Consider the following 24,542-nt stretch of genomic DNA (forward strand, 5'->3'; position numbering starts at 1 on the left):
AGCGTTTCTCGCTGATAACCCAGGTTTGGTTAATGATTTCTCATTGGCTGGGCGTCTGCTCCAGCCTGCTAAAGAGCACCCCTCCGCCTACCCCTCCGATCAGCCCTACAGTGCAGCAGCTGACTCAGGCCGAGAACTAGCCACCTCACCGGCAAAACCATCGAGCCCGGAGCAGAAGGCTGAAAGAGCCTAGGTGCCCAAAACCATGAGTAATTTTGCCTTTCTAGACATTAAAAAACATTAAAAGCACATTCAACTTTTAAAAACGTATTCAATTCAAATTACAGTTTCCAGCGTTTCTTGTTGGTACCCAGGTATGGTTACCGTTCTCTCATCAATGAGCAGTCCACCAGGATATTCCTGGCCCCGTAACATATTCTACCTTGAGATACAACTCTTGTAGTTTGTATTGCCACCTTGTCCGCCTACCCTACATGTTGCTCTCTTACAACCCTTTGTAGTAAACTTGTCTACCAATGGATGGTGATCAGTTCATAGTCTGAATGTTTTACCATATACGTATTTTCTAATATATTCAATACCCCACCACCATGCCGGTGTCTATTTCCCTACAGTTGAATATTTTAACTCTGTACATCACAATGGCCTTGAGGCAAAAACAATAGTAACCAATTTGCCATTCTTATTTTGTAACAAGACAGCTCCAATACCTACATCGCTGGCATCAGTGATGGTGATAGATTCAAAATTAGTGTTAAAAGCAGAAAATGCTGGCGCACACTCAATGATTGTTTTTAACTCACTAAATTTGCATGCACATTCATTATTCCATATCTATTGTTAATTTTTCTTCATTAATTCCCTCGTGTGTTTAGTTTTGTCTGAAAATGTTGGAATAAACGTTGGATATTATTATTCCAACCTCAAAAATGATCTAAGTTGATCCATCTTCCGTGGCTCAGATGTATCTTCAACTGCTTTAACAAGACTCCGTTTTGGAAATATACCCTGTTTAACAATATTGAGACCCAAATAATCAACAGATTATCCTTCAAATTTACATGTGTTTCTTGTTAATGACAACCCATTATTTTGCAAAATGGTCGAATGAATGAATGAAGGCATTTCTATAGCGCACAGCTACTCAATGGAAAGAAAGAATTCTGCTACAGAGTAATCATTCATTGATTAAAAAGTCAAGTTTTAAGGACTTTCCTGAAAGTTGCTAAATCCGTCCCTGATCTCAGCCATGCAGGGAGTGTGTTCCAGGCCTGTGTTCCAAGAAACCTAAAAGAGATGCCGTCTGAGCGGACATGCAATATTCTCGGAATCACAGCCAGGTTCATGGAAGAGGATTTCAAAGTTCTAGCTGGTGTATAGTGGGTAACCCTCCTTCTGAGGTACCTTGCGACCCTCCCGTGGAGGGCGTTAAAGAATAACACCAGGGCCTTAAATCTGATCCTCTTTTTCACTGGAAGCCAGTGAAAAGCTCTGAGATGGATAGCCATATGAGTCCTAGATTTCAGCATAAGAATAGCTCTGGCCACAGCCTTTTGGGCTACCTGCAAGCGCTTGAGCAGGTATCCCGGGAGGCCTAGGTATAGAACATTCACATAGCCCAATCTGGAGGTAATTAATGCCTGGACCACGGATTTCCTGCAGTCCAAAGGCAAGAGTTGAAGACCTTGCAGAGTTTTTCCACATGTTCTTTTTTTTGCTTTGCCACATACTAGTATTTTATCTTGGAAATACATGGGGGCTTATTTACAAGCCCCTTCTGCCACTGGTACATCACTTTTAAAATGGGAAAAAGTGACATATCAGCAGCACAATGGGCTTGTAAATAAGCCCCATAGTGTTTGTCTCATTCTTAAATAATCTATGCATGACTCTTTTGAATACCACAAAGCAAGATATTAATCCAAATGGCATTCTCTTATATCAGTATACCCCCTCAGGAGTTATAACGGATGTACATACGGGTGCTCAGAGTTTGATTTCATTGCGCGTCTGTTTTGATAGTTAATGCACTTTGCACTTTAGTGTGTTTTAGTATGCCCTTAAAATCAACTCCTTTTTAAAGATAAAGCTGTTTTATTCTTTTCCCCGACCCGAGGTGCCCATATGTAAGTGTGGGCCCACAGTGCTTAGGGGTCAGCGTTCTAGCTTTAACTAATCCCGGCTATAAAAAAACACGCTGGTGCGACCGCACAGCGGGTGATGCGAGGTGCTCAGCGTTTGTTTCATTGCGCGTCTGTTTTGGTGGTTAATGCACTTTGCACTTCAGTATGTTTTAGTATACTCTTAAAATCAACTCCTTTTTAAAGATAAAGCTTTTTTTATCTTTTCGCCGACCAACGATACCCCTATGTAAGAGCAGGCCCGCCGTGCTTAGGGGTCAGTGTTCTAGCTTTAACTAACCCTGTCTATACAAAACCACGATGGCGCGACCAAGGCAAGCCCACCTGCGCCCGTCTGCACCCATCGGCTCCCGTCGGCGCCAAGAGCACGCTCAGCGCCAGAGCCCCTGGTCTTTTTGAGTCCCCGAGTTTTACAAAAAAATCAACTACTTGAACTCAGTAGAGGTGAGTGCTGTACTCCTGATGTTTGCTATAAGTGGGGGAAGTACAGGGAGTTCAAGTGTTCTAGCTGTGATTTTCGGTTTAATGCAGTACTTGGCACATATAATGTTGCTGCTGGTGCAGCTAAGACCGGGGCCGGTGGGCGGGAGGGAGAGATCGCAGTCCCATTGATATTTACTAATGGCACAGATATTTCAACTGGTAGTTTTAGATATTTTGGTAGAAATGTTAGGGTGACTCAGGATCAGTCTCTTCAATGTATATTGCTCAATACTCGCTCACTGGTCAAACATAAGTACCAGTTTGAAAGTTTTATGCAGTTCGTTAACCCAGATATAGTATTCCTGACCGAGACTTGGGCCAATCTGGCCTCTGACCCTGACTAGAATATTGCACTCCCTGCAGGCTAAACAGTGACTAGCCAAGACCGGACAGGGAACAAGGGATGGGGAATAGCTATAATTCATCACGTCCACCTAAATGTACGTGTAGAATCTATTTCACAGCTTGCGGCGGAGGTGATGCATTTTATGTTCAAAATAAATAATATTTCTACTTTTCATGGTTTACTGTTATATCGGCCACCTGGTCCCAGAGCAGCCTTCACTCAAGCTCTTCAGACCCTACTTGAATCCTGCCTAGAATCCCCCTCGCTCACTATCCTGGGTGATTTTAACTTCCTCTTGGAACTAAATAATAACTTAGACACTATTAGGCTACTTGATAATCTAGCAGCCTATGGCTTAACTCAAATAGTGTCTGAACCTACTCAATCAACCGGCCACACACTTGATGGCATATTTACTAATAACCCCGACATCACTCTGACCAAAACCTCCTCACTACCCTGGACCGACCATGAGGCTGTATATTTCAATATTAAGATTATCCAGCCTAACCATTCCATCTCAAACAAACCATCCATTGTAAAAATTCCATTATGGAATAAAATACAAGGGAACGAATTAGGATAGGTCCTAAACATTTGCCCTCCTTCATTGGTCACTGATAACATTGACGCAGTATACCAGTTTGAGAAATGGATCAGAACAGCAGTCAACCATGTAGCGCCTGAAAAAAATATCAGAGCAAGAAGATACCAGGCGACATCGCCATGGTATGGACCAGATCTTAAAAGCATAAAGGCCAAATGTAGGAGAATCGAACGAATATGGAGATCTGACTATAGTAAGGAGCACAAATTGACATATAATTTAGCCTTAGTACAACAGCCTATTTCACAGCAAAAATTGAGGCGGCTAACAACTCCTCTAAGGAACTTTTCAAATCCATCCAAGTGTTATCTAAACCGCAGCAGGTCAATCGGTTTAGGCCGGATCAAGCCTTCTGCAATAAGATGGCTAATTTCTTCCAGACTAAGGTGCAATTGATCTACAGCGACCTCCTTAACACCGTTCATGTCGCTGACAATTGTAATAGGCCGCCACTGGAGAAGAAGGCATCTCAGTGCCAACTAACGAGTTTGCGGTCTTTTACTCAAGAGTAAGTGAATAATATCCTCCTATCAACTAAATCAGGATCACCTAATGATCCCTGTCCACCGGCCTTTATGCACCTGGTCTCTGGGAAGATTAGTTTACATCTAACCCCCCTTTTAAACAAAGTTGTAGAGTCAGGGATTTAACCTTGTGCCTGGAAAAAAGCGTTTATCAGGCCGATCTGGAAAAAGCCTGCCCCGGATCCTACCAATGTCAAAAATTATCTAAAGATTTTAGAGGCCAAAATCTTTGAAAAATCAGTCAACAGGGAGTTAACTCAATATCTAGACTCCAATAATCTGCTTGACTCATGTCAGCATGGTTTTCCGTCATGTCATTCTACAGAGACTGCTCTGATTATGGCGACTGAGGAGATTCGCAGACAGGTGGATGGGGGGGCAGAGCTGTCATTATCCTCTTAGACCTATCAGCAGCATTTGACACAGTGAATCATGCGGTGTTAGTGCGGCAGCTGAAGGCTGTGGGGATTGGGGATAAGGCTCTGGTCGTTCTCTCCTCCTTTCTAGCCTAAAGGGAGCAGAATATACAATGGGAAAATCTATAATCTGACACATTTCATCTTCCGTGCGGAGAGCCGCAGGGATCAGCCTTGTCAGAGACCCTATTTAATATCTATGTCACTCAACTGGCCAGACTCATCACAGACCATGGCTTTACTTTGGTCTCGTGTGCGGACGATTCGCAGCTTGTCATATCCGTATCTAAACAGCCAGAGACCACCGCCATTAGCTTTCATGCCAGCCTGATGAAAATCATGAGCTGGATGAGTCATTGTCTTTTTAAGATCAACAGCGATAAAAAGTAGGTAGTGGAGTTTGGCAAGGGCCAATCCCTGTGGAATCAAACTTGGTGGCCGATTGAGGCTGGTGATTGTCCCCATCCAACAGCTAAGGTCAAGAAACTAGGACCGATCTTTGATGATCAACTTAATTTCGCAGCTCTGATTAACCGTCTAACTTCTTCCTGCTTCTTGTTACTGAAGCTCTTACGGAGCATTTTCCCCTTCATTCCTCAGGAACTCAGGAAAACGGTGGCAGTAGTCCTTAGACTCTCGAAAATAGACTACTGCAATGCACTTTTTATGGGCATTGACAAGGCGCAGAGGACTAAATTACAATCATTACAAAATGCTGCAGCACGATTATTACTAAACATTCCTAAAGGCCATCCCTCCTCTGCTGGCATAAGGTCACTACATTGACTCCCTATCCAGCAACGAGTAGAATTTAAGACCCTCTGTTTGGTTCATAAGACACTATATGGAGGTGGTTTGGTTGGTATTCAGAAATTGTTTTCATGGTACACTCCCTCGAGAAATCTTAGATCTACAAATGTGGGTTTCATTCATACCTCCAAAATCCGCAGAGCAAGATGTGGAGGTAGGAGTCTATCACACTGTGCAGCCAAACTGTGGAATCAGATGCCTATCGCTATGAGACCACAATCCAACAAGCAGCATTTTAGGAAATTGCTAAAATCCTGGATGTTTCCCCCTAACTAAGTTGCTTGATTCAACGGTGCAGTCCTTCTTCACACTTTTCAGCACCAAGACGCCGCGGCATTCGAGCGCTTTACAAATGTATCTTATCTTATCTTATTTTACAGTGTTTGATGGTAGGCCATGAACAAGTCTATGATAGAAAACACTGTTGCTCTACTCAATTGAGAGAAAATGTCCCCAGTATTGGGCAACAGGTGGTAAGCAACCTACATATAGTCTTTGAGATTTCTCAAGTCCACACATAATCTGATCTTTATCTTTGTTTTATACACAACCACTAGGGGGGACAATCATTCTGATGACTCTAGTTCTTCAGTGATATCGTGCTTGCATAGATTTTCTGACTCCTCTTTCAGTACATTTCTCTATGATAATGGATTGTTTCTGACTTTATAAACTACTGATAGAGCACCCTCTTTTAAAATGATCTTGTGCGCAAAGTTATTTAATCAGTATAGTTCTAAAGAGAACACTTTGGGAAACGAATTCTCCCATTCCTGAGCCTTATCCTCATTAATTTGTGAAATCCAGTCACTGTAACCCAGTCCAGAGCCTTATCAGGATCATTTGAGTCGAGAGTTCTCATATGGTCTCTCTGTTGTAGCCAATCTAACAAGATCCATCCTTGCCTACGTATACTTTGGTATCAATATATTTCCCTTTGTAACAAATAGCTGAGATAAAATAACCAACACATTGATGGGCATATTTCCATAGCACACTAATCTGATGTCTGGTAGTAACAAATCAACCTCAGGAAATAAATCATCACCAATCAAAGTGTGTTTTGCCCCTGAGTGTGCCATTATTCTTCTAATCACTTAACCACCTTTCTTTTTTATTTATCTCATATACACCTAAAACATACACTTCTGGAACATCATCTATATTTATCGTGACTTCCTTGATGTAACTTGTCTTGTTTTTTTCTGACAGCAGAATTGCGTTAAGATTTGTAATTTTGGTTTTGCTTTTACACATACTTGCATAAAGTCCTTTATTTTTACAGAATCTGCAAATTTGACCAATTGCTGGACATGACTTGCCATTAGCAACATGCTCAGATAACCCGCATTTTAAAAAAATCAGTTCTTAATTCTCCATGAGTTTCCTACGCCAATCCATTTTGTTTTCAGGACCCTTGGGTTTTTTCCTAACGCCATCTCTTTTTGTCACATGCACTTCATCAGTTATCTTATTAACTAATTCTCTCATACCTAACTTAATTTCCTCAAATTGATGTGCTATCTTTGTAGCTTTTTCTAAAGTCAGATCTTCAACCAATAACAATTTTTCCTGAAGTTTAATATCTGGTAATAATTTTAACCATCTGGTCACGTATCATTTGATCCCAAAATGCTGGATAGTTAGATTCAGTGGCTAACATTCGCAGATCACTGACAAATGCATCAGTTGATTTTTTAGGTAGCTGACCTCTTCCCAAAAACATATGCCTAGCAACCACCTCATTTTTGTAATGCCTATCCAGTTCTTTTATAGATGTTTCACACATATCTTCTTCTTAATCATCCTCTTCCTCTAAAGTTAATGGTGGTAAATGATTTAGAATCCATCTCCAGTCTGAACCCAGGCAGTGTTTCAATACTGCAAACTTTCTTTTATCCATGTACACATCCCCACCAGTGGCTTCCAAGCATGCCTCAAAACCATCTTTCCAAAATGTCCATTCTAAAAGAGAATCACCAGGATTGGCGAAGAAAGACTCATTTGCAGTAATACCTTCCATATTATATGTGACTGCAACACAATACAGTTAGTTAACAGTTGGGTAACTGCTGAAGATGGCGGCAGCATGATCCTTGAGCTCGCGGGTATGACCTGATAATCTACTTTTAAATTGAGCCACACTGAAGCATTTGACTACCCTGATGCACCCCAAATTGAGTTTTTGCCAACTCCTGAGTCCGGCGGATATAGGCATATGGTTAAGTGCCCTCCCTATGACATCAGGAGTTACCAAGAGGTGCTCAGGACAGCGGTGGCAGGCTCAACCCATGCGGGGCACTGACACGGTGGAATACAGGCCCGCCCGGTACCCATAGGTGCTTGAATTTTGTCCAGCGGCCCTGTGTGCCTTCGACTGCCCGGGCCGAGAATTGGACTGGGGCCTTGGGCAGTCGAGCTGAGGATACAGACTTCAGGAGGACGGGCGGGACCTGATGTTAGCGATCCCACCATCAACATAAGCCTTGCGGCAGCTCGACCGGAAATAAGATGACCCTGCATGAGTTAAATCCAATGACCCTCATGGCTGACAAATCAGCAGGTACATGATGCGATCAGAGCAGTGAATGCTGCGGACCCCTTGCTGCTTTCTCCAGACCTGAGGTGAGGCCCCTGGCACTGAGGGTCCCTTCAATCCACTACCTCCCAGCGAACAAAGGCTGCCAATTCAGCATAATATAGGTGCCTGGGAGAGCCAAAAAGTCCTGGCGCTGCATTTGTATACACTCCAACTACTGGCTCCTATTTGGAGATGCTTGAAAATTAGTGAGGCTGACCTGAAACCGCCTAGGACACCAACACTGCCATATACTGCATGCATAGGCCTGGCTGGACACCATGAGCTGCATTCTAATGGTGCTTGGGGCCTACCCAGCTATTCAGAACATATTGCATGGCGGAAGAGCAGGGTGTCCTTTCCGCCGCATGCTGAGCCACCGAGCCTCTCCTTAGCAGGTCCCTAACTATGGTGCTGAGCCCCCCCTATGATTGTGCTGTGACACCACGCGGGGGGCGCTGAGTTGACCAACTTCTCTGACGGTCAAGGCATTTCTCTGTGATCAATTGTAAATCCTCTGACATTGGGTTATTCATCGCCTTGCGGACAATAGACAAAACAGGTGTTGAACAGACATACAATCTCTCATAGGGCTTACTTCCCGGGCTGGGATTCATATTGTGGCATGCACCTGATCTGGGAGACAAATATTAATCATCAGAGAGGCCACTACTTACCTTGACCCAAATCACCCAATGGCCACAATTCCCCCGGAACCACAATTCGGGCCACTCTCAGACGCATTGTATCATTATCCCTTTTGCAGAAAGGGGTGCAGACCTCTGGCCATCACTAATCAGTGGTGAGTGCCCATTGCTTCCGCGCTCAGTGCTCCAAACCACGAGACAATGGGCAGCACCAGAACTAAAATGGGGGACCTACCGGAGCTCTCCCAGACGCAATACACGGCACCTGACTGTTCCCTGGTGTTGACTATGGAGGGCTGCATTCCACCAACTGTACCGGGCTCTTCACTAGAATAGCTAGACGTCATGCGGTAAGAGATCAGAGACTCTCAAATGCCTATTAAGCAATGATTGGGTGCCCTCACCACCAACATCAGCCTTTTTCAAGGCGATCACAAAAAAATTAAGCCACAGAGTCAAATCAATCTAAATGGCCAATACCTCACTAACTCCCTGGCAAAAGGAACAATCCACGGCCATGACACACCTCCAGTGACAAGTGAAGGTTTTGCAGGAGAATGAAGAGGATGCCGAAGGGTGAGCATGATGCAATAATGTCAAGATACTTGGTATACCAGAGGGTGTGGAATGACACACAATATATTGAAGATTAGCTCTGCAACCAAGTAGCACCCTCAGGCCTCTGCAGCGTATTCACGGTGGAAAGAGCAGACAGAGTGCCTGTGAAGAGACCAGCCCCAGGTTCACCACTGAGACCATTTGTGGTCTGCATACTAAATTACAAAGACAGTGGACAAGGACAATGCCTACATCCCCATCTTTCCTGATTATACGCTTGCACTACGATGTAAAAGATTATCCTTTTAAGCAGTGAAACAACAACTTAGCAATATGGAACTTAAATTTGCCTTGTTATTCCCGGCCAGGCTCAAACTGATCCTTAAGCAGAAGACACACTTTTTGATGCTCCTGAACTGATGTGAGACTGGGTCGACCAACAATTCCTCAACTCTGAAAGACCCAGCACACAGCATCCCAAGATGGCCAAACTGCAGCGACCGCCACACATCAGACGACGAAGAGTGCTGGCCAATGCCCAGAAAGTTATAGTTCCTTCTCCACAACAAGCATGGGAAGGTAAAACAAAGCAGCACTGCTGTCAGCATTCTCTATTAGTATGAACCATTCCATTATCAGCCCCAGTCTCTTACTGAACAGTGCCTCAAATCTAACTCAGGAGGCAGTTCTGGACTTTTCCCATCGTTCACACCACAGATGACTAACGAAGTGCTGGTCTGAATGTTCTGTAAGTACATTGTCCTTTTGGGAATGTGATTGACACAGTACAGCGAACAAGGATCCCATACAAGATCAATTCTATTAACTTGTAACTCAGCTGAGATACTGTATTCCCCCCTATCAGATGAGCTACTATCCATATTCAACACTAATGCCTATATTGCATACTACTGACACATACTCAATATTCCTTGATGATTTATTGACCACTATTTATTATTTACTTGAGGTAATGCCTCTATATCTGTACTCTAATTCATTACTGTTCAGCCTGTTAGAGAGGGATTGATTAATTCTACACTTTTCTTACTACTAAGCACCACCATATGATGACCTCTCTACATAGGTAACTGTCCCCATGACAACTTACCTTGGTGTGGTGCTCCTTGAGCTAATCTACTGCCGGAGGTCCAGGCCTGGGAAAATGGCATTATACAATTAGTCCACCAACGAAGCTCCCATAGGTGGCTGGTATGTACCCCAAGGGCGATTGCAATTTGTTTTTTACTGTTTCTTGGTTCCATTTACAGTACTGGTCAAATTAGTTTACATCACTGGACCTAGCATTGGGGTTTGTTTATGGTTTTGTTCCTCTTTACTGAAATACAACATTGTCACCATGGAATGTCAGGGGCATGGGGTCAATACAAAAATGCTGTAGATCCTGGCCTAGTTAGACTGCCATAGGGCACACCTGGTGTGCTTGCAGGAGACATATTTGACAGCTGATGGTGAACCCAATTTATGGAGGGCCCAACTATTCCACTCATCCTACTTTGCCCATGCCCGAGGGCCTGCAATATGGATCTTTGCAGGAATCCCCTTTGCAGCCGGCCAAACAAGAATTAACACCCCTGGGAGGTTTGTCCTGGTGCGTGGTACCTTGGATGGCACACCATTAGTGCTAAGGAGTATATATGCCCCTAATTCAGAGCAATTTACTTTTTTATATGTCCACTGTTCTAGTGGACTGGGTGCACTACCTCTGGTTCATAGGAGGGGATTTTAACATGGTCCTTGATATTAAATTGGATAGGTCACACTGTCCTGTGCCCAATGCCAGCTTGGTAGGACAAGCTAAAGTCCTGCAACAATGGGGGAGGGTTGATCCATCTCAGATGTTTGGTGCAGTCGTAATGTAGGAATAGGAATGTGTGAGCACTCATTTTATTTGCCCCCACACACAATACACACACGCATAGATAGAAGCTTATGCACAACTTCACTCCAAACTACAGTCATCCACGCACATACCTTGGAAACACATTCTCAGATCATAACACATTAGAAATTACATTTGCATGGGACAAGGTTCCAGTTCCCATCCCCAAATGGTGGTTACAACCTCTCCTATCACAAGATGAGGTATTAAGGACACTCTAGCCATCACTATAGATCATTTGTTTGCTGAGAACACTAACACCAGTTCATCCTCCAAAGCAAAACGGAAAGCATTCAATGTAGTTGTTAGAAGCCGGAGATCCCACGCACACCATTGTTGTCAAGTGCACGATCCCGGACTTCCCCCCCCCCGCTTCCACGTTAGGCCAAGAAAGGACACCATCCGAGACAGCCCTGCTCACGCCCTTAGTAGCTTGACACAAGCAACCAGGCTTATCTCCAAGGCACGAGTGTTCAGTATGTGCAACCACGCCCTCAGCAATCCCAATGATGTCCCCACAAATGGACTGCACACGAGTTTGGATAAAACGAGTATACTTTATATAGAAAGATATATGAAATGACCACACTATACATATCCAACATATACGCAATGGGTAATATTGTTTCCGGTGGGTAGGGTGGTCCTAATCACCAACCACCGCTTCTAACCAGTAGTTACACTGACTTTTAACCGTTCTCAACAGGTTAGGTACATTGTATCACTAGAATCACACACGTTGCAAAATAAAAGGAATACTGCCCTACTTAACGATGGGTTCCTGTACAATGCCACAGTGAAACAATGCAATGCGTAGCGTCACAATCATGTACTGAGTCAACACAAGATAATGCAACTCGGATCGCCACCAGGATGCCCTGTTCAAGGAAGAAATACAGCAATGCGTCACACTGCAATTACGTACAGTGCGATAGGAAGACAGTGCAATGCGTATCACCACCAGCATGCCCTGTGCAAGGAAGGAATAAGGCAATGCGCCATAGTGCAATTCAGTACAGTGTAGTAAATAACCAATGCAGTGTGCCACGCTATGATCCTGTATCCTGCAAGCGAAACATAACGTAGTGCGTGGTGCACTAACCCCTGAGTTCATTAAGCACCACTAGTGTCAGACGTTGTCCAATAGTTCTATAGTTTATTAGCAGCAAATATGCAAAGTGTTATACGACTGTTTTCAGAAGTTGTGTGACCGGTTGCCCCAACACGGATCAACGATGATGTCCAAGTTCCACTCCGGGCCCATCCGGAACCAGCACGGACCGAGATCTGGGTCGAAGCATTAGGCGCACACAGCTGCCAGCAGCGAGAGGCCAAGAGACTGTCCCTCTGAGCCCGCACCCCGCCCCAGGCGATGATCCACTTTACCTGGAGGGGCGCAACCCCACTCTTCTCTCCTGCAGCAGCGGCTTGGCCTCACTCCAGAACCTTGTCACCACGGGCAAGGGGCGCTTGGGCCGGTAGTTCAGCTCCTGCGGGGCTGCCGGTCCGGGCCGCCAACGTTCAGCACAAACACCTTCCACGAAGCCTTCCACACAATGCTGATGCCACTCCACGTTGCCTTCGAAGGCCCGATCACTTGGCCTTCCTCTCCAGCACTGTTAGGACTTCTTTGCCCCCCCCCCGGTGCTCACCGCTCCCCGGTACTCCTCACCAGCACCTCCGGTGGCACCTTTGACACGCACCCCTCTTAATGTACAGTGCTTTAAATGTAACTCCTCATAGCACCAGCAAATTAAATGTGGCCTAACACTATGATTTCTCATGTTGCTCAAACATTAATGATCCATGCCACCTGGAAAGACAGTGGGTATAGCTGTTTGTAAATTAGAAGTTTTTATTTATTTACAGCTTTCTATAGTGTGAACCAGGCCTAACAGTGTTGCAGAGTACTTTACATAGTAATATGAGGTTGCAATTAAAATAGAGTGATGGTAAAAATACAAAACATAAAACATAAAACGAGTAAACAACAGGCTAAAAACTTCGACTGTACTGGAAAGGTGCACGGTGAGAATATATCTATTTCAGTAGCTTATAGCATTACATTACTCGAGGAGTCCAAGAAGTATTCTAGAAAAATAAGAATTCAAAGACCATCTGACTACAGTTATGAATTTGTAGTGAGTTAAAACGTTTTAAACCTTTCTGTGTGTTTTACTGCGTACTCATAGGGTTGTGGTATACAGTATAACACCCAGAAAAAATCTTCAAGTAGTTCTAGTGACTAGATCTCCAGTAACCACTACATCTTGACAGCTGATAGAAGGCTGGTAAGCATCATAAATACCTGGAAAAGACTAAAAAAGCATTTTGGGTTTAAAATTGCGATAGCAGGGCTTCTTCCTAATTAGCTATAGAGATTACTTTTGTAGTGATATTAAAGAAAGGAAGCATACAGCGTGAAAAGCAAGTCCAATGAATTGGTGGTCCTCGAATCCTGACACGAGGCTTCTCATACAATAAATAACTATCACCCTGCAGCTCAAGTGACCAATGACATCAGGCTGAGATGTCAGCATTTTCAACACTCGGTGTTGCCTACTATCCTCTTTCAACACTTAGAGAACATCTTGCCCGGATCCCATCCAAGCAGTCTGGATGGCCCCACACTCCGACGACGTCAGAAGCCTCAAATTTGGAATAACTCAGGGCTGCGTTTCGAGGCCCACCTTATTCAATATCTATCAATCCCCACTGTCCTCCTTGGTAGAGTCCTTTGGCGTGAGGATAGTTTCCTATGCTAAGGACATAAAGTTGTGTCTACCAACAAATTTGCTGTTTGACTCTCTTTCACCTCAGTGGGGGGTGCACTGTTGGACGAATGTTACGCCCTCCCCTAGCATTTCGTTGTTTCCACAAAAATCAAATTGCAGCAACGTAGATTTATTGCCTTAAGCCCCGAGGAAAATGCCCCACGAACTTAGAACAGCGGACTTGTTCAAATACATCTAAGGGGTGCAGATGGGAAGAATATACAGCCTGATAACAATCATTGCAGCAAACACGGCCCATATCAGAAGGCAAGACAAGTGCGAAGGAGAGGGGAAAGTTGGGGAGGAGGAATGGGGGGAGTTGGGGGGAGGGAATGTGAACGAGCACAACAGCTTAGGGATGCCAAGATAATACCTGGGGTACCCAGATAAATAGAATGTAACTCAACTGTTAGTCATGTAAGATGTGTCATGTAATATTCACTGATGACAGCAAGTGTATGTGTATAGCACCAAAACCAATAACCAATAAAATATGGATGCATTGCCTTAACCCAGACTTTAACAGAGGAGTTGGAATGAGGAGGTGAGATCAACAGAAACTCTGCTTTTTGGGAGTTGAATTTGAGTTTGAGTTGTGTTGTCATCTAAGCCTAGAAATCTTAGAAGGTCTGCACAAGAATACCCATGTCCTCCAGGGAAAGGACATCTGAGTGTTGATGGAATATAGATGAAAGAAAATGTTGGAATGCATCGAGAGACAATTATTTTGGAATATTCATAGGTCTTGTAGCAAAGTAGGTGGAACATAGATATCAGTTTTAAATACATTCTTAACCTGATTAAAATAAATGTGCATCTACCCTCGAAAGCAAGCACAACACTTTCAAACGGAGTACTGCACAATTCTCTCCTTTCTCAGATGCATGGATGGTTATGAGAGTTAATGTAAGTAGTCCGCTATTTCTGATAGCAGCTGAAAAGCTGTCAACTTGAATTTGTTTGTGCATAGTAAAGTCTGATACGTGCATGCTACTGTGATTTGTTTGCTTCAAATCTTTTTGAATTATGTTAGTTTTTTCCCAGCTATACACTGTTATATCATTATTTTCACCACTTACGATCCTTTCTCTGAAAAAGCTTTTAATATCCCTTGCACTCTACCGAAATTTTCCTACATCAGGACAGTTTTTATATCACTGTGGTACCTTTAACAATCCTCACCTCTTACATTCTTTCATGTAATTATATCTGCACGCTATTTCATGTTATATATCTGTCATATCTCATCTCGCCCTTCTCTTTTCCAGCCTAACTAAATATGAATCATTGCGTTTCTTTTCTATTCATTTATATTAAGACCGCACATCATCTTGTGACCCTCTCTTGGAAACTCTCTAATCTACAAGTGCCTTTGAGATGTGGTCCAAAGAATTGTTGGTAATACAAGACATTTACTGCCACTCAAACCTATCCCTATGTGCAAGAATATTGCTCTAACTTTTACCGCTTCCATGCTATATTGCTTAGAAATCTTTGTTTTCTTTTGCCAAGACATCCCAAAAGGTGACTACTTTGTCAATGTATTCCTATCCATCCTTCTCCAATAGTATACATCTCGACATGAGCAATGGAACTGAAAACTTTGTTTGTATCTTGTTTTAATAAATTCTTTTTGACTATTCCCAGCCAGATTTCGCACATACCCAATCTCTACTTCTTTTGGGGACCTCTCACACTGTCTTGTCCATCGCACCGTCAAGGGTGGCATCCCATAATCTAACAGCCGCACTTTGATGGTCATCTTGCACAACATGGAAACACTTCCCAAACCAACCATTGAGAGGCAGTCAAACAGACGCTTTCAATGCAAATACTGGTACAGTTAGATGTGGAATGGGCGACTGTAGAGTGACATTAACTAACTCAGTGGCAGGTGGAATCCGAATGAATGAATGAAAGTTCCATGTCCAACTGACACCAATGTTGAGATTGGAAAAGGATTAGTTTGCTATGCAGAGTCGTTTCTCTTGGCTACGTTTCGAGAAATATCTTCTACATAGTGATGGAGTGCTTCGGTCTTATTGTTCTGTGAAAATCTGCTCTTAGAAGGATCGGGGCAGATTTACAAGGCCCTTGCGCCACCCGTACGTCACTTTCCCATGTTAAAAATGATGCTAAAGTGGCACAAGGGGCTTGTAAATAAGCCCCATCCTCTTTAGTTCACTGTGCCCCTCCACCTTCCTCCGTTCTATCCCTAGCATTTTTGACATTATCATACAAATTAAGGACAGCAATTCAGAACCTGCTCCTCCCTAATACCAGCACATGACATGCTTGGCCTCACTAGATGGTTCCACATATGCTCAACGATGTGTCTCCAGCTATGCTCTTTCCTTTTATAAATCATTGTTATTAGGTGTTCTAGTCCAATCGTCTGATTTGAAGCGCCATAAAATTGTAAGTCCCAAAATGTAAAGACTTGTTAGATGAAAGTCCAGGAATAAAAGGAATAGTGCTGGCTCTCAAAGAAATTGCTGAAAACTGTGTTACAAGTAGGAATGCATCTTATGCACCAGGGTATTCACAATAGGTGATCAAAAGGCGACCTTGCACGTGTAAGTGCTTTTACTGCTGCAGAATATTGGGCCACGCATGTGCAATATTCCACCAGTAAACTCAATGCAAAGAGTGGGCATTTCAAAACATGGTATGCCTTGAAAGATGTTAGATTACCTTGAAAACGTTAGTTAGTGGCGATTTATTAACTTCTGTCTGAGCCTTCTCCACACTGGAAATGGACAGAGATTGGCTCCTGACAAGCTAGGAGTTATGTCTTTTCAGGGTCTGTAGGGCAAGCGTACACCTCCAAAGTTTTAGGGGCATGAGTTTTGTCCTCATTTAAAATTATTTTCACCATGGATAAATAACTTATAAAAAAACCTGCCATTGCACGAAGGTGTTGTTACTTCGGTAGGTGATAATGAACTCTATGTAGTATCAACCCACAGGCACAGGCCAGAATCCACTGCTTTTCTGAAGTGCTCTCTAAGGGGACGTTACCCAACCAAATGCCATTAATGTACTATAAATAATAAATAATTGTAAGAAGCACCTCTCGAAATCCAGAATACAATTAAAGTAATTAGAGAACCATGATTGTTGTCACTCTGATTAAAATTAACTTCACAAAGATTAATAGTGATACAATGTAATATTTTGCAAAAACAAATGCTTCTCCGTTGAGAACAATGATTCCAGAGTTTGTAATTATTCATACACGAAGAGGAATGAAAGCAAAACCAGAACAGTCAATAGTTTCATTGAAAAAAGCGTGACACAGCCAACACGTGTTTTGCAACACCTGCCACATTTTCTTAAACTGTAAAAAAGACAAGATTTTGCCAATTTAGAAAAATACAATTGTGGATTCCAGATGGCACAAGCTTGATGTGATATTGTCCTTTGTAGACCATTATGTTTAAGTGTTCGAATTCGACCAAAATTTTAATTTTCTAAATTGGTAAAATATTTCGAATTTAGAAGTGGTGGCGTAGCGAGCCCTGGACTCATGTATGGGCATACCCTTCCCACTTAGTGTGAAAATGCAACACAAAAAGAAGATGGACGGAATGTTTAACATTGTCAAAATTCACACCCAGTGAGGAGCTGGGTCAAGACTGATTTGCATATGGCTGGGTCCAGACTGGGGTGGCGTAGTGAGCAAAAGAACGATGGATTAAATCCAGATCTCTTGACTGGGGGTGAGTGGTTGAAAAGTTTCAGCACTCCGTCCATCATCTTGTTGTGTTTGCTATGTTTGACTGATGATGCCATATGCTACCACCCTACACACATCGACCAAACATGCCTTGAAGTGAAAAGTTATTCCACTGGAGGAAATAACTGACAACTGTGTACCTGTGCGGGTGGATCATTACAACTATGGCGCATGCTCTTCAATTAAAGGGCAATGCCGCCTGTGCAAAAAGCAGTAGTTCTCTTGCCCAAGGCTTCTTGGAGGTGTTGCACGAGCCTGAGTACAGCCCAGCATAGGTCAAAAGATGCACAGCGGCAACCATACTTGAGCATCATAATTAGAAGTTCTGAATGCTTGGATTTGCAGCCTATTCAATCCACCTTTCTGCCTCATTCAGCAGACCACTTAAGATAAGCATCCATTCTATACTAATCTTCAGAAGTGTCAGTGCTGATAGCTGTGACACTATTCAACAACTGGGTAAACTCCACCACCACAGGGCAGTCTCACAACCCTTTGCAAAGTCAGAGAAACTGTTTTTTATGATGGTGCAGACTCAGCTTGCTCTGCTGCCATAAACAATATCTTATCAGTCCACTGCCACATGCTTGCTAGGTTTACAGCATCAGAAGATCTTCTATATTTAGCCTGAACTTGACCAAAGACAGTTTTTAGATCTGGGGAAGCGGAGCTATAAGAAAGATGATACTATGAGTCCTATTATGATTCTGGCGGTCCGAGGACCACAAGTCTTGTGGTGGCAGGGCCAGCCACCACCACACTGGCGGTCTGACTGCCCCATTACGACCCGGGCAGTCGGGCCCCCTGGGACCACTGGCTCTGCCAGGGAACCTCCATTCCCTGGCATTGGAGCGGCGGCCAGAGGCAGCAATATGCTTGGCAGGACTGCCACATTCCTGCCAAGCATATTATGAGTTTCCTCTTTGAACCTTTGAGTCAATGCCGTGCAGGAACCTTGTAGTGCAGTCCCATTGTGGTGTCTTTTTCAAAGGCAACGCCACCTTTAAATGAGGCACCCCCACGGGACTGCCACATCATCCGCCTGCCAGACTACTTGTTATTTGTAAGCTAATGGGCGGGCAGGGCGACCTTCGACAGAGCGGTAGCGTGGTGGTTTGCACCTAACTGTGGTTTGAATGATCTTGCATGAACTGCAAACAAGGCTATTGGAAAGGCCTAATGTAATCTATGTTACTCCCCGGTTGACCTCACGCAACCTAAAACCTAAAGATAATTACGATCGGAATTTGGAAATACTCATCAACCACACGCTAAGAGAGTTAGGCTTATGAGGTCTACTTGTACTACTTTGGAATTAGATCACGATATGTGCACTCTGTAATGAATCGAATAACAGGCATTAATTTGTTACAATTTGGTTTTTATAATTCACTGTGGCTGATGCCCGAGCATGATAGGACCCAGCAAAGGAGAAACAAGCATTTGTCATGCAATAGGTCTCGCATTTACGTGAGTTTAAGCTATAAGTATTGTAAATGACATGCCTTTCATTTATGTTTTAAAAACGAAAACAAAAATAAAAGGCATTGTCATTTGCAAGGTCAATAGCTCGAACTCGCTGGTTTTGTGCATCTGGCCCTTAGTTGCCGTTTAGCTGGTCACAATCTCAAACTGTGAAGTCCTGCACATTACCAGAGCTTTGATTTGCATTTATTTATATCTTTCAACATAGTGAATCATCATGATCTATTCTTGCAAAAGGATTACGCCAATTCATTTGAATAGATAGGATGTGGGACCTATTTCCCCATACCTATTCAACATAGAAATAGTTGTGTAGGGTAAGGGTATTTGAGTAATAGCAACTCTGTAGTTATGGTTCCACCCTAGAATCCCCAGAAACATTTTTATTGCTCATAAGTGTTGCCCAGTTTTACACTTTTACAGATATTTTGCCAAACCACCTATGCTTCATTTCAGAAGCTTTTCTGCAGATTGTTTAAGAGGGAGACGAGCACATAAAGATTTCCTAAAGTTATTTTTCCCATTCAAGGGGCATATTATCAAGAAACGGCGTTAAAATTATCGCCGCTTTAGCCCTTGAGAATTCCCATAGAAGCCCATGTTCTGGTGTCAACATGGGCTTCTATTGGAGTTCTCTGCGGCATATTACCAAGCTCATTCTCGCCACTTTAGCGGCAGTTTTCTGCCTCTAAAGCAGCGATAATTTTACCGCCGTGCTTGATGATATGACCCTGAGTTCCTAGGAAGGATTTACAGAAAGATAACCCTACAGCCTCTGAACAGGATGTCACAACATTTGGCATGGCAACAAAGTCCACAAGATTTCTTTGTCCATATTGTGACTTAGTGCAAATCCATGCTGTCGTTTCTACGGCATTTAAAGATAAAAAATCTGTAGACGGCTGGATGTTGTCTCGTTGTTGCTGTGATAGCCAATGTGTACTTCCATAGACAAAGAAATCCGATTTGCTGAAAGGGGCTAATTCTAGAGCTGCTGTGTGAGCCGTTATAGGTTCAAAATGCTTCATGAACCTGCCCTTAAACAACACCAAAAGTAATGGACAAAGCCGCTCCAAAGGGGCGAATGGAAAATACCCCTAGTCTTTTGGGAAATAAAATAAATATCACTCAGTGCATGGCTCGTCGGATAGCAGTGCCAGCTCGGTAGTTGCATAAAATCAAAGACGAACATAAATGAACATTTCTCCTCAGTCCTTTTAACTTGAAGTGAGAGAATATTGCATTCAGTCATGAGTTGGGAATCCAACTCGAGGGTGGTCCTGTGATCTGTGGCCATGAAATAACAACTAGGGAGGGAACAAAGTATGAACACTGTCGTCCAACCTTTCCCTGGTCTGGACAGAACCAGGAAGGGGATTATTTCCACTAGTTTGCCTATGCTAGAAGGTGAGAACTGAAAAGCCAGTGCGGTATATCAGTAGACACCCCAGCCTGAACTCCGGCGCCAGGGAGCAAAATTCCCAGGTGGTAATCCTTCTACAGCCAAACCTCTTCCAGGCTACTCCCAGCGCCCCAACCTTGACCAGAGTTTGATGCTGGAAACCAGAGTTCGAGCCTCGAGGTCGCGTACACATCCTGTGATTCTGGGCAAATCACTTAATCTCCCCGTGCCTGAATGTGTAATGTAAATACGGTGCTCATGTAAAGCCTCCAATACCTTCGGGTCAAGTTCGCGCCATATAAATATGCAAAAAAAAAAAAAAAACTACATTATTTCCCCCGCTTACTGGCGCCCACTTTACTGATACACAACCTAGAAGGCCACTGTTCGTGACAGGACACCAGGGGGCAGATTTATGAGCCCCTTGCGCCACTTTTGCGTCACTTTTCCCATGTTAAAAGTGACGCAAAAGTGGCGCAAGGGGCTCATAAATCTGCCCCCAGGTATTCAATGAAATGAACGAGCTGTTAAGTGCGCGTTCTACGTGTATGAAGTAGTGAGTGGGGGGGCAAGGAATATGTGGCCAAAGGGCATGCCGTGGATACACGCTGCAGGTGATGTGTGTCCAGAGCCTATTGTGAACAGCTGAAGTCTGTACACAGTGGTATCTAAGGGTACAGAACCACAACCAGAGGATAGCCAAAAGCCATGCCCTCCACTCGGTGCAGACTGCATGCAGCCAAAGCAGAATCTGGTGGCAGGTGCCGCCACACACTCTGCCCACTCCTCATTGGCCAGGGCGGTGTGCAGTGGGTTCTCTGTCCAAAGTATACCATTTAACAAAGGTCACTGAAAAAAACTTTGCAGGGAAGTTATGGCTCTTTACTCAGTTGAGAAAGTAAAGTATGTTATAAAAAAAAACCACTCAAATTCACCAGGCATGAGGCTATGCACTCTCATGTGATAGCGGGCATCCCATTATCGATGCATAGGCATTGTGGGAAAACCATTGTAAACTCGAGTTAATCAATGTCAGGAAAACTGGACGGCTTCCGCAGAGTGGTGGGAAAAACCAGAAACGAGCTGTTTTTGGCATTTGTATAGGAAGCAGTCTTCCTTTAGAATAGCTGGAGGTCTGTCACCTCTCTGGGGTGCCTCAGCAGTCGATCCTAGGGGTTTCTGTTGAAGGCCTCGGTCTGAGTCGTCTTGATATTTAATCTTCTGGAAATTGTGTTCTGGTCTTTGGATGGGTGTCAGTGTCATGTTCGGTTAGCTGTGCTTCTGTGAATTCAGACACTGACAGGCCTGCAATATAACTTTTAAGATATCTTCTGTGTCTCTTAGAAGGTTAAATGCTCTTTTCTTGATGATTACAGATGGCACAAATTGGAGTTGATGGAAAAAGGAGGGATGAGCCACGTTGTAGTAAAAGCATGAATAAGAATATCTGAGGGCAATAACGGGCAAAGAAAAGGACAGAAACTAAGGGGCAAGGGGGAAAACCGCAGTTACAAAAGAGCCGAAAAACTTTAGAGATGGATGAAAGCAGGGACGAGTCACTGAGCGTCTGTTACAAACGATTTTGTACCAAAAGAGGGACAAGCAGAGAAAACCTGAGAAATATAAATAACATCCAACACTATACAGCCAGACAGTGGGGAAAAGTTAATTCTCTTTCCATAGAATGTGTGTAGCCGGAGGACGGGAAGACGAACACAGATGGAGTAGAGAAGGGTGAATGTGAGGACTCCCTTACCGAAGTTGAATACTACATTTAGGTGCCGATTCCGATCCGTTAAAAATAATCTGCGTACGACCCGTATCCGTTTTTTTTTACGTGCGAGTCGTACAAGTACCGTACAAACTGCCAAGTACGATTCGTCCGTGAAAAATAACTACGAATAGCGTCGGGAAAAGTCTACGAGAGTGCGTCGGAAAGTTTTCACGTCCGAATATCGTTGTGAAAACTGTACGAGAGTGAGCCGGACATTTTTACGTGAAAATCGTAAAACACAAGTCCGAGCGCGCAAGTACGATCCCGGCCGTCCGTCCGTCCGAATACACAATCGCACGTAAAATGGCCCGTACGGAGCCAACGCAGTAGCACACATGTACACGGGTAAACTTATGTCCGTGTACGAGCCGTACAGCCCCCCCACCCCCAAATATGTCAGCACCGTACACCACCCTGTCCGCACTGTACCCCAGCCCCGCAACTGTACGCGCCGTACCCCCCCATGTACGCGCCATACCCCCCCATGTACGCGCCTTATCCCCCTGTCTGCACTGTACCCCAGCCCCGCACCTGTACGCGCCGTACCCCCCATGTACGTGCCTTCCCCCCCTGTAGGCGTATCACCCCCGCATGTATGCGCCATACCTCTGCATGTACGTGCCGTACCCCAGGGCCGCACGTGTACGCACCATACCCCCACCGCATGTACGCGCCTTACCCCCCCATGTACGCGCCGTACCTCCGCATGTACGCGCCGTACCCCAGGGCCACACCTGTACGCACCGTACCCCCACCGCATGTACGCGCCCTATCCCCCATGTATGCGCCCTCCCCCCCATGTACATGCCTTACCCCCCCATGTACGCGCCGTACCTCCGCATGTACGCGCCGTACCCCAGGGCCGCACGTGTACGCACCGAACCCCCACCGCATGTACGCGCCGCACTCCAACACCGTACCCCAGCACCCTCACCCAGCATCACGTATGTACGGATCGTACCTACGCGAAAATACACTTACAGAACCAGGACACTGTAAAACAGCACAAGGAGGGTCAATTCGACTCGCACAACACCACAAAACACGTCTACATGACAAAATACATCTCAATGACTGACCTGGCACATCCAAACAGCCAAACAGAGGCCCCAAATCACAACCACCTCTTATAACACACCCACCAAAATTCAAACACAGCCACACCCAAAAATGGACCAATAAAAAGGGCCCACACACACAACCCATGATCCTTTGCAACAGACCAACTGCTGCCAGACCCCACTGAGAAACAACTCCACTGAGAAACAACTCCACATTACTCATACCTCCACCACACCTTCACTCACACACCTTCACACAACCTCCTCCACAAACATCCCCCTCTTCACATTCACACACACACTGTCACATTCACACCCACACACCAACAACCATCCACACCCACACCCACACCCCACACCATGCCCACAGACAAGAATCCAAAGTTCACAACGGCGGAGCTGGACCTCCTCGTGAACAAAGTCATCAGAGTCGAGCCACAGCTGTTTGGAACATTGGTCAGACAGACCAGCATAGCCCAAAAAACAAGCCTGTGGCAGAGGATCGTCAATAAGGTGAATGCTGTTGCGCCCATCTGAAGTACCAGGCATGAATGCCAAGCCAGGTGATACGATCTGCGCAGGGCGGTCAAGAGGAAAATGAATGAAGAGTATGCCCAGAGTAACATCACTTGAGGTGGACCGCCCCGCAGACCCGTACACTACCATCCCTGGGAGGAGAAGGTGATGGCCCTGCTACCGCCGGTGGCAGTACACGGAGTGGAAGGAGTCGCAGAGCCTGGTGAGTACACAAACAGCTTACGTAACTTGGGGGCAATGGGGTCCACACCACATATACACCAAATGCACGCAACTTCCCCCAAGCACTCACCGCACACAACCACACTCAAAAACCACGCTCATGCCACTAACGTCTTCATGCACCCTTCACAAATCAAGGCAAGGCCATGTCCAAGGCTACAACAACCACTAACACAAGACTGGATGTCCGGGAGTCTGGGAGGGTGGACCCCACACAACACATTGTGAAAATGAGACACAGACACCAATGCCCTCAGCCCATATGGCATAGGTACATACCCATGCACAATGCACAGGGACTGGCAAAGTACTGACAAGGTAGCTGACACTTGGCCCTGCTGTATGCAGCACAAGGCCCTCCTGGGACCACTGTACACTCAAACACCAACTCCACAAGCACAGGTATCTAGCACAGGAACTCACACTCACTGTCATGCCAGCATGCACCATGAGGGGACAGACACATCACCTGGGAGACCCAATGACAACTCACACTACACACAACAGCACACCCGGTCACAACCCCCCCCAACACAAGCACACACCCCCGGGGCAGGCAACAGATTTACACACT

Source organism: Triturus cristatus, chromosome 2_2 (genome assembly GCF_964204655.1).
Source record: "Triturus cristatus chromosome 2_2, aTriCri1.1, whole genome shotgun sequence".
NCBI classification, from domain to species: domain Eukaryota; kingdom Metazoa; phylum Chordata; class Amphibia; order Caudata; family Salamandridae; genus Triturus; species Triturus cristatus.